Source organism: Dama dama, chromosome 20 (genome assembly GCF_033118175.1).
Source record: "Dama dama isolate Ldn47 chromosome 20, ASM3311817v1, whole genome shotgun sequence".
Lineage (NCBI taxonomy): Eukaryota > Metazoa > Chordata > Mammalia > Artiodactyla > Cervidae > Dama > Dama dama.
Genome location: NC_083700.1, coordinates 22,246,955 through 22,257,974, shown reverse-complemented (window position 1 = coordinate 22,257,974; position 11,020 = coordinate 22,246,955). Strand labels below are relative to the sequence as shown.

The 11,020-nt window shown below is 46.2% G+C and overlaps 2 non-coding genes across 2 annotated transcripts; both read left to right on the top strand.

The window, feature by feature from the left end:
• Positions 1-3,905: 3,905 nt before the first annotated feature.
• Positions 3,906-3,978, top strand: TRNAV-CAC (transfer RNA valine (anticodon CAC)). Its single transcript has one exon. It is a non-coding gene; the product is annotated as a tRNA-Val (tRNA).
• A 3,499-nt stretch (positions 3,979-7,477) lies between these two features.
• Positions 7,478-7,550, top strand: TRNAV-AAC (transfer RNA valine (anticodon AAC)). The gene has a single exon. It is a non-coding gene; the product is annotated as a tRNA-Val (tRNA).
• Positions 7,551-11,020: the final 3,470 nt, after the last annotated feature.

Below are 11,020 nucleotides of genomic sequence, written 5' to 3'. Positions count from 1 at the left end.
CAGTCTTCCAGCAGCAATGCCTCTGTGTACGATGTTCAGGACACCAACTCTGATGTAGACTGAGCTAGTGAGTACTCCCAATACAAAGAGAATAACCCCCGACAACCATAAGACTGAATAGTAAAGCTCTGGTACCTTCTACCTGCTCACCATCGCTGTCTAGGCTAACTGAGATCATCTCTGCAGGCAGACCCTAAGAACTAACCTTGAAAAAGTGATTAGGTTGAACACATTCCTAGGACCAAGTTTGATGTCCCTGGTGTGTCTGTTCATTTGCATTCTCCCTGGTCCACACCTCACCTCTGTTCCTCTGGCCCCCACTGGCATGTATGCAAGCTGAGGAATCCTGGGCAAACCAGAGTGCAGAGAGTGAAGGGATCATGGCAACTTCTCTGCCACCCTTCAGCAAGCACATGTACATAATATAATTCCTTATTTAAGATGAAGTATCTTAGCTTTTCTAAAATGTTCTTGCTAATTACAGTTCCAGAACGGTGTCACTTAGGCTCATCTAGTTGTCCAAGTTTATTGGCCCTCTTGCTCATATTCGAGGTCCACCTGTCATGGTTCCTGAGTTTAAGCACTAGTGCCCATCCCCGCTCAAGACAATACATTTTACTTTCTCTAGAGAGAAAAAGACTATCTTAATATGCCCACTATTAACTGAGTTTTTCATAATGATATAAACGATGTAAGGGTTTTGTCTTTTTTCCCGTGATGGATATAAATACATACCTTTTGTTACAAAAGTTCATTCCCTTACAAAAGCATCTTCATTTTTGCTTCCCCTTTCACCCTGAGGTGCATAGAGAGGTCTTTGCATCTCTTATAGATGTTCAGTCATAAATCAGGTGGGAGAGGTATTTAGTAGAGAGGAATTCATTCCTAGTACCCACAAAGTCATACTGAAAGGGGGCCACTCCTTTCCCAGTGCTGGACAAGCTCTATTCAGAGGTCTTCAGTATTTTTCAAGCATGTGTCAACCCCCCCCCACTTAGACGTCACAGGTCCTTGTGTAGGAGGTGACCCTAAGGTGTGTGAGCTTAGCCCTGGGCCATGCTTTGTTTGAAAGCCTAAGGGTTCTTACAGGAGGTTACCGGGTGTTTCCTGATGAGAAGAGGAAGTTGGCAGAAGATTGGTGAAAGTTAGTGATCTAGCTGCAAGGCCCTGGCCATGGCATTACTGATAAGGACTCTCCACATTCTGCAGTGAGATTCCAAAATCAACAAGAGGAGGACTGGGATTCATGTGGGAATAGATACAGGGTGGATGGAAATCTCTTTTAATTAGAGCCTAGGGGCCCAGAAAAGAACTTCGGATGTTCCCCCCTCAGAAACAAAAACAAACAAACAAACAAAACAACCTTTTGCACCTACTGTTTCTATCTTAGTTGGAATTCTTTGTTCCCATGCTTAGAGTTAAAAATCCCACATAGAGTTCTTTTTGACCCCAAGAAAAGTAAAGAAAGTGAAGTCGCTCAGTCATGTCCGACTCTTTGTGACCCTATGGTCTGTAGCCTACCAGGCTCCTCCATCCATGGGATTTCCCAGGCAAGAGTACTGGAGTGGGTTGCTATGGGGATCTTCCCAACCCAGGTATCAAACCCAGGTCTCCCGCATTGTGGGCAGACACTTTATCGCCTGAGCCATCAGGGAAGCCCTGATGTTTGACCCCAATGTTTTACTCAAATCCCATATCTAATTTGTCAGGAATATGTGTTTTCTTGTTGGTTAAGTCTGGACTTTGCTCTTCACAATCCTACCCTTTCCTGTTCTCTAAATGAGATCTGATAAAAGTGGGAAGACCAATTTAACACTTGATCCTCAGCTTCCTCAAGACCTTAGGTTCCAGAAACTCTCAGGATGATGGGGTTAGCCTGTCTTTGTATCTTTTCTCTGTCTCTGTCCTCAACTTCAGCTTTTTCCTGGCCTGTCCCTGAAGCAAGGGACACATGTGAGGACTGTTTGGGCTGCTCCTCTAACTGAGGAACCCCACATATCCCTGTTCCACCTGCAGAGAAACTTCAGGCAGTGCTTTTTGGGGTTTTCCAGGATCCCCTGAAGCACAGGTGCCCATGGGTCTAAAAAGTGAGCCTGTGATTCCCTTGATGCCCTTAGCCCTTTGACCCCTATAGAGGAAAGGGCAACCACTTCCTTTATGCTGTCTAGAAGGGGCCCCAAAGGGTCCTCCAAGGCAGGAGGAGGAAGAATCCTGTCCTCTGAGGAGGTGGGGGAGCAGGGCGATAGATCAAAGAGGGAAGGGAAGAGGGGAAAGTGTAATGAAATTTCCTGATGAGAGCTGTCAGGATGTCCGCCTTACCTGGAACTGTCATCCCAGTTACTGATGTGGCTGAGTCAATTCCTGTCCCCGTTTACAGCTTGGAAAACTAAGCCAAAGAAGAACAAGGTCGACCTCGGCAACAGGATGTCCAAAAAACAGCCTATTCTGGTCTTGGGGGGGCAGTGGTGAACTGTGAGTGTGAACAATGGAGGAAATCATTGAACCAAGAAAAGGTTAACTGCTGAGGACTTCTCTGGTGGTCCAGTAGTTAAGAATCCAGCTGCCAATGTAGGCAATACAGGTTTGATCCCTAATCCTGGAAGATTCCACAGTGTTGCCGGGGCTACACACTACTACCAAGACCCAGCAAAGCAATGACAACAAAGCGCAGCCATTAAAAACAAAAGAAAGTAGACAAATAAAGACCCGTATTTTTGAAAAGAAGGAAAGAAAAGCAACTGATGGGGAAAAAAGAATATCCCCTCAGCTTTTATTTTAACTTTATGTCAAAAAGTCCTTAGGAAGAGGAAATAGTATCTTTCAACAAAAGAAGTGCTTTCTTCCGTTGGTCTTTTTGCGGTGAGACAAAGGTGGGAACTTTTCAGATACTACTCTCAGACATGACTTAGCAACTGAACAACAACTTTTCTCTGAGAACTGTCTCTACTTCGCGGTTAAAATTCCAACTCCATGACTTGTTAAGCAGGAAAATTAAGCAGGCAAATAAAAAGAAGTTTGGGGTGTTCTAGTAGTTGGAATTAAACTGCCCTTTTAAAAAGAATCTCAGCATCTTCTAGGATCTTCAGGCAGGTTCTGAACCCCTACGGCTCATAACGGTCTGATGACTAGATCTTCAACTGAATTCACCGCAGGCCAAGAAAATTTGATCGGCCAGCCCGTTGATGTTCGATACTGTCAAAGGGCCAAATGCCCTAAAACACAGCGTCTGTTACAGTACCTGCTAAAAGGTGACAGCGAGATGAAGTTTCACTTGTTTAGCATAATAGCAGATTAGCATACACCACAGCAGCAGGACTGGGGGCGCCCACAGCCCCACTCCCAGGACTCGGCTGGGAGGATATCGGGGAAGCGCAGCGGAGAAGGTGACCGCGGGGTCAGGCGCTTCGGAGCAGAGGGAGGGCCAGGACAACAAGCCCTACGGCTCCTTGGTGGATTCGAAACATCGATCGTTTTCGAGAGCTGAGAGTGCCGACGCCTGGGCGGTGGAAAGGGCCACCTGCGGCGGGTCCGCAGCGCGGGAGGAGAGCGGTCTACACTGCTGGGCGACGGGGTCGCCTGGGTCTTAAACGAAGATACCCCCCACCCCCACCCATCCCAGCTCCCGTGGCTTCCCGGAGCGGAGGCGTCCGCAGAGGCATAGCAGTGGGACTGGAGACTGCGCTGGGTGTGGGATGCGGAAGCCAGACTGTGGGGGTCCGAGGGTCCTGGTTTCAGGGGAGGGAAGGAGCCCTAAAACAGGGGCTCTTGGGAGCCGCAGTCTCCTCGCCAGAGAGATCATTGGTGGTTCCAGGTTCATTCTTCAGTTTGAAGGACTGGTGACCAGGAGAGTGCCGGCAGAACCTGAGATTTCGGTGGACATAGGGTCAAACTCCAATGCGGACCTCATTTCTGTAGTGTAGTGGTTATCACGTTCGCCTCACGCGCGAAAGGTCCCCGGTTCGAAACCGGGTGGAAACAGATTTCCTCTCCATTTCACCCCCCCCCCCCACCCCTGCCCCCCCCCCCCCGCCTCCGAGATTTACATTCCCATTCAAGAAATTACAAAGAAAGGTGGAAGGTGTGGCAGTGGGTGCACCTGCATTTTCCTTAACCCAAGAAGCTTGGGAGGAGTTCCTTACCACCTGAAAGCCCCATTGGCCCTAGAACCAGCCTTTCTTTCTCTGCCCTGAGTCACATTGCAGAACAAGCCACAGTCAGTAAATTCAAGGAGGGCACAGGACAAGGCTGACTTAAGGATACCTTTACCTTCTGAAATCCCCTCACCTTTTCATCTAGGCCCTACATCGTCTATTCCCGCTGACACTTGTTATGTCTCTGAAAACCAAGAAGTTCATCCCTTGTGAAGACACTTAGCTTTCCCTCGCCCCAGCACACAGATAGGACAGTCTGATTTCTGTAACAGGACAAAAGAGAACGAATTCAACTCTACACCGCAGGCTGGAGTCAAAGACCCAAAGGTGAAGAGGGTCAGGTTCTGCAAATTGAGCTCATCAAGAGGAAAAGCAGCCTGTCCTCCCGCCATTATCAGGGTGGGGCCTGGAGTCAGGTCAGAGATCAGGGAGTAGATGGACTGCTCACCACCGCCTGAGAGCCAAGTGGCCCCCCTTCACAAGGAAACAGGTTCAGAAAGAGAGCCTCTCACCAAACCTGGATTCCAGTTCTTCCCCCTTGACCTACGACACCTGCCCTGTTCCCGCCTTGGACCACGCCAACTTCCTCGCGCTCAGACCAAGAGTAGTCTCCGATGCAGGGCTTTCGTCAGACCCCACGTCCAGTTAGGACTTTGTGTTTGCTTCTCGGTCCATGTGGACTTTGGTCTACACAGGCCCTCTTGTTCTATACTCTGGATTTGTGTAAACGACTCTCCTGATAAAGGCGGGAAATCAGTGGAACACTCGGCTCCCTCACCCTGAAGCTCGGATGAGGATGGGGGGTGGGGGTGGGGGCGGTGGGCGGCAGTTAGGCTCCGTGCTGGGCGGCTTCCCTCTTCTGGGCCCGGCCTCATGGGCAGGGGCAGGGCCGGGTCCCTCAGCTGCTCCTTTCGCCGATTTTGGAGTCCCGCACCTTCCCTTGCGGCTGCAGGGAGACGTGTGTCTGTGGTCCCTCGGGCACCCGCTGTCCCTCCATCCCGTCCGGGAAACGACCACCGCCCCCTGGTCCAGTAGACATGGGACGGCAGCGCCGGCTGCAACTGCAAAGACCGCGAATCCGCTCCTCTGGCTGGACCTGGGAGGTGAAAACGGACATGGAGGGGAGGAAAGCAGGGGAAAGCTCATGAAATGTCCCCATCTAAAGCTGCTTTCAAGTCCGCCTCTTTGGGGACTCAGGCTCCAGCGCTGGTGAGGGTGCTGCTGCGCGGTCGGACCCTCGATTGCAGTCGGAGTCCCCGCGGCCTGGGGGCCGGTGCGCACGGGGCCCGCGCCTCCCTCGGGGTCGGAGCCCCTGAACCTCAGGCCGGAAGGAAACGCGGTGACCGCCGCACTAAGAAAAGAAGACAACCCCCTGCGTGAGGGAACGCAAATGCATCCCCAAACTTGTTACCCTTTACTTCTAAAGGAAACCAGAGACAGACAACACACAGACACCATTGCATTAAAGTCTTTCAGCAAGAAGAAACTCTGCGCCCTGTGAGGTGAAACCAAAAACCTCTCCAGATACCTGTTTTCTGGGAAAACTGCCTTTACCTCTCTGCTGTCCAAGGTTAAAATTTGCGCTCCATGACTTGTTGAACTGGATAATTTAAAAGGTCAAATAAAAGGCACTTCAGACATTATAAAAGGTTAAAAAAAAAAAAAAAGCTGTCCTTCAAGAAGAATCTCAAATACAATAAGGGAGGAATACACTACCGCGAGATCTGCGAGGACCCACCTTGATCCCTCCGCGGCTTTATACCGGGCCTGGTCGGCAAACGAATTCAATACAGGCCAGGAAGCGAAACTCGGCCAGCATTGATGTTCAGTATTTTCTTTTCTTTACATTTGTGTCTATACATTCCAGTGGGTTGAAGCTCCTAGATCTAGAAGTACTGTTTCAAAAGGCACACACATTTATAGAGTGGACAGGCCATGCCACATTGCCACCCCAAACCAGAGGAGATACACTACAGGGGTTGTGATGAACAGCCTCCTGTTTTCCACACTGATAAAGGTACAGCCTATTAACCAGGTTAGATTTTAGTCCATCTGAGGTGAAAATTGGTTATATAGCTGTAATTTTCTGACCAAGGGGGTTAAGAGCCTAACACATTTTCTTTATTAGAGTTCTTCAAGTATGACACACCTCTTGGTATGCACTGCCTATTTCCCTGACAGCTTTGTATGTGTCCTAGCACTCTGTTCTTAAACGACATATTCATTCATACATGTTGTGATTTTCTGCCAGTTATGTATTACATCTTTTTGGCACCTTTTGCCATGCTGAAATTTATTTAAATCTTTGTACAGTTGGCTTACTCTCTTTCAGGGGTCCATGTCCTACTCAGTAAAGCCTTCCTCCTCTCTGTGTTTGCCTCTAACATATTGTTTCATAATTAGAGCCACTAAATACAATTGACTCATTGTTCTTTGGAAGATATGCTTTCTTTTTCATTTGTAGCATGGATAATCAATTGTTAAAACATCATTTCCACAATGATGAAAAACTAATTTTATTATATGTTGTTGTTTAGTTGCTAACTGGTGTCTGACTCTTTGGGACCCCATGAACTGTAGCAACCAGGCGTCTCTGCCCATGGGATTCACCAGACAAGAATACTGGAGTGGGTTGCCATTTCTTTCTCTGATGTTTGATATTTTCAAACAGCCAGATGACTGGGGATGTCAGCCTTTGCTGTTCTTCCTGCTAAATGTGAAAGTGTGATGAAAGTTTTGGACTTAAACTAGATGACTAGAATAAGCTTTAGCAGCAGTAACTTGAGAAACCCGTTTGCCTGGGATGATGCCAGTGAAGCGATGCTGCGAAAGGAGCATGCAGGTCAGGCGCTTTAGAGGAGAGGGGAAGGCTCTTTGTTTCCAGGTAGGATTAAAGCATTGATCATTTCCAAGAGCCAAGCCCAGTGACCGCAGGAGCAGTGAAAAGGGCCATGGAGGTGTGGGTCTGCAGCCAGGTGGGATTTTGTCCACCCCACCCAACCCTCGGGTTGCCTGGGGCTCAGAGACATCTAACTGCCCTGGCTCCTGCAGCTTCTGAGAACTGGAGAGTCAGCAGGGGTGACCGCTGCACTCCGGCCCAAAGCTGTGCGTTCCTTGCAGGATCCTGAGGTCTAACTGCTCGGATGCTCGCAGGTACCTCGCTCTGGAGGAAGCAAGGAACCCTAAACCAGGGCCTTTCAGGAACCTCAGTCTCCTTACCTGAGGGATCCTCTATGCTCAGAGAGCTCTCTTCCTTTCAAAGTTTGAGGGCAAGTTGTGTCCAAACATACTTTTCTGGGATGTCACTAGGTCTACTTGAACATGTGGTTTCTGTAGTGTAGTGGTTATCACGTTTGCCTAACACGCAAAAGGTCCCTGGTTCGAAACCAGGCAGAAACAGCTTCACTTTATCCCAAAGTTTTTGATTTGCATCTTAAACATAAAAAAGCCTGCAAGAATCATAGAAGGAGTTCTGTGACTTCCCGAAAGCCTACTCAGCACTACAAACTAGGCCTCCTTTGTCTGAGTCACTGTGGACACCAGGCCACAATGAGTTACTCCAAGGAGGGCACAGAACAAGGCCAACTTCAGGTCACCTTTCAGTTCAGTTCAGTTCAGTTGCTCAGTCGTGTCCGACTCTTTGCGACCACATGGCCTGCAGCATGCCAGGCTTCCCTGTTCATCACCAACTCCTGGAGCTTACTCAAACTCATGTCCATTGAGTTGGTGATGTCATCCAACCATCTCATCCTCTGTCATCCCCTTCTCCTCCTGCCTTCAATCTTTTCCAGCATCAGGGTCTTTTCCAATGAGTCAGTTCTTCCCATCAGGTGGCCAAAGTATTGAAGCTTTAGCTTCAGCATCAGTCCTTCCAATGAATATTCAGGACTGATTTCCTTTAGGATGGACTGGTTGGATCTCCTTGAAGTCCAAGGGACTCTCAAGAGTCTTCTCCAACACCATAGTTCAAAAGCATCAATTCTTTGGTGCTCAGCTTTCTTTACAGTCCAACTCTCACATCCATACATGACTACTGGAAAAGCCATATTTGACTAGACAGACCTTTGTTGACAGTGATGTCTCTGTTTTTTAATATGCTGTCTAGGTTGGTCATGGCTTTTTTTCCAAGGAGCAAGCATCTTTTAATTTCATGGGTGCAGTTACTGTCTGCAGTGACTTTGGAGCCCCAAAAATAAAGTGCTGCACTCAATATGCCAGCAAATTTGGAAAACTCAACAAGGACCACAGGACTGGAAAAGATCAGTTTTCATTCCAATCCCTAAGAAAGGCAATATCAAAGAAGGTTCAGACTACCACACAATTGCACTCATCTCACATGCTAGCAAAGTAATGTTCAAAATTCTCCAAGCTAGGCTTCAACAATACATGAACCATGAACTTCCAGATGTTCAAGCTGGTTTTAGAAAAGGCAGAGGAACCAGAGATCAAATTGTCAACATCCACTGGATCATTGAAAAAGCAAAAGAGTTCCAGAAAAACATCTACTTCTGCTTTATTGACTATGCCAAAGACTTTGACTTTGTATGGATCACAACAAACTGTTGGAAAATTCTTCAAGAGATAGGAATACCAGACCACCTGACCTGCCTCCTGAGAAATCTGTATGCAGGTTAAGAAGCAATAGTTAGAATCAGACATGGAACAACAGACTGGTTCCTAACTGGGAAAGGAGTATGTCAAGGCTGTATATTGTCACCCTGCTTATTTAACTTCTATGTGGAGTGCATCATGCGAAATGCCAGGCTGAATGAAGCATAAGCTGGAATCAAGATTACCAGGAGAAATGTCAATAACCTCAGATACGCAAATGACACCACCCTTATAGCAGAAAGTGAAGCAGAACTAAAGAGCCTCTTGATGAATGTGAAAGAGGAGAGTGAAAAATTTGGCTTAAAACTCAACATTCAAAAAACTAAGGTCATGGCATCCAGTTCCATCACTTCATGGCAAATAGATGGGGAAACAATGGAAAAATATCACCTTTACCATCCAGAAATCCCGTCAGCTCCTCTGTCACGTAAATCTCCTCTACACCCTGACATGCAGTATGGCTCTGAAAACCAAGAAGTTCATCCCGCTGAAGCACACTTGGTTTGCATTAGAGAACAAAAGAAACCAAACCCAAATCTTCACCTGAGGCTGGAGCCAAAGACACAAATAAAGAAATTCTCTAACTGAGCTGTCGGGAATGAAAGGAGTCCATACACATGCCATTATCAGGAGAGGCACCTGAGCCAGGTCAGAGATCAAGAAGTAGACAGATCCACCCATCACCCCCTGAGAGCCCGTCTGCACCTTTTTCTGATACAGACAGCAGAGGTTCAGAAAGGGAGCTTGACCTGGGCTCTGCTGCACACAATGCTAAAGCTAGGCCAGGATGGAACCCTGGGAGACTTGCACAGCTTTATTCAGCCCTGCGCCACTGGCAATCACCTCCTTTCCTGCTCTTAGCATCTCGAGAAGTTAATTTTTACTTTTATAGTTTTTACCCGGAGACACTAAACCAGATACTTTGCAAGATTCCCTTGTGGTCTAGTGGCTAGGATTTGGTACTTTCACCACCCTAGACCATGTTAGACTCCTGGCCAGGGAAATCTTTTTCTCTCTGGCATTCTGAATTATAGTGTGTGTATGTGCGTGTGCTCAATCACTCAGGCGAGTCTGACTCTTTGGGACCTCATCAACTGTGACTCGCAAGGCTCCTCTGTCCATGGGATTTTCCAGGCAAAATACTGGAGTGGTTTGCCATTTCCTTCCCCAGGGGATGTCCAAAGTAGGGGTACTGATACTGCTTCTACAATGAGAACTCCAGCGGATAACATCCAAGGGGACTTTGACTTTTCTTACCGAAATATAGCTTCATTGCTTACTGAAATGAAGAAGAAAAAACAAAAAGTTTGCTTTTACTTTATCATAGAGATAAGTTAGTATGTACCTGGTATGCTAGGTATAAGAAAAAAATCAAGCTGAAAATAAGAATTCTCAAATATTATTAACATTTTATTCTAATAATTGACATAAAATCACACAGAAAATGTTATATTTATAGATAATATTCCTTATATGTATCACACAGTTTCATAATTTTGGTCTAAAAGCTATGTTGCTTTTCAAATATTGTAATAATATGGAAAATATTGGTAACAAAGTACTCTAGTTTGCACAGTCTTGGATTTATTTTCTCTTCAAATTCTAATAACAGTGAACTACCTAAGTTTTCTTTACTGGTTTTACGTGTTTATCAAAAAATTTAAGGGACTTCACTGGTGGTCCAGGAGCTAAGACTCCTTGCTCCCAATACAGGGAACCTGGGTTCCATCCCCAATTGTGGAACTAGATCCTGCATACTGCAAGGAAGACCTAGTGCAGATAAATAACACAAATAAAGAAATAAATTAATAAAAATTTTAATTGGTTAAATATTTAAGTTTATAAACTTAAAATTATGTGTCCCAAGAAACTAAATATACTGTATAATATATGTTAAATGCAGATGTAGTATTATAATTCTAGAAATCATAATCAATCCACTTAGACTTTGGGGTATCACTTACTGTATGATTCTAATATGCATTTCTCTATTATGTGTCAGGTCAACTTTTGATTTTAAGGTGTATGTTTATCTGAGTTCTTTGACTGATAGTAAATTAATCACTGTGTGATCTTTGCCTGTATCATGTATAACCAGGATAGAAATGAGAAACACTATTTTCCTATGATGCTGCCTCCTATGTTTGTAGATTATAGAATGGCCATATGTGAACAGGTTGAAAGGAGGCTCAGGTGCCTTTTATGGGAAATTGGTGACTGTTTCCATCAATGTCACTATAAGAATTGTGGAACATATG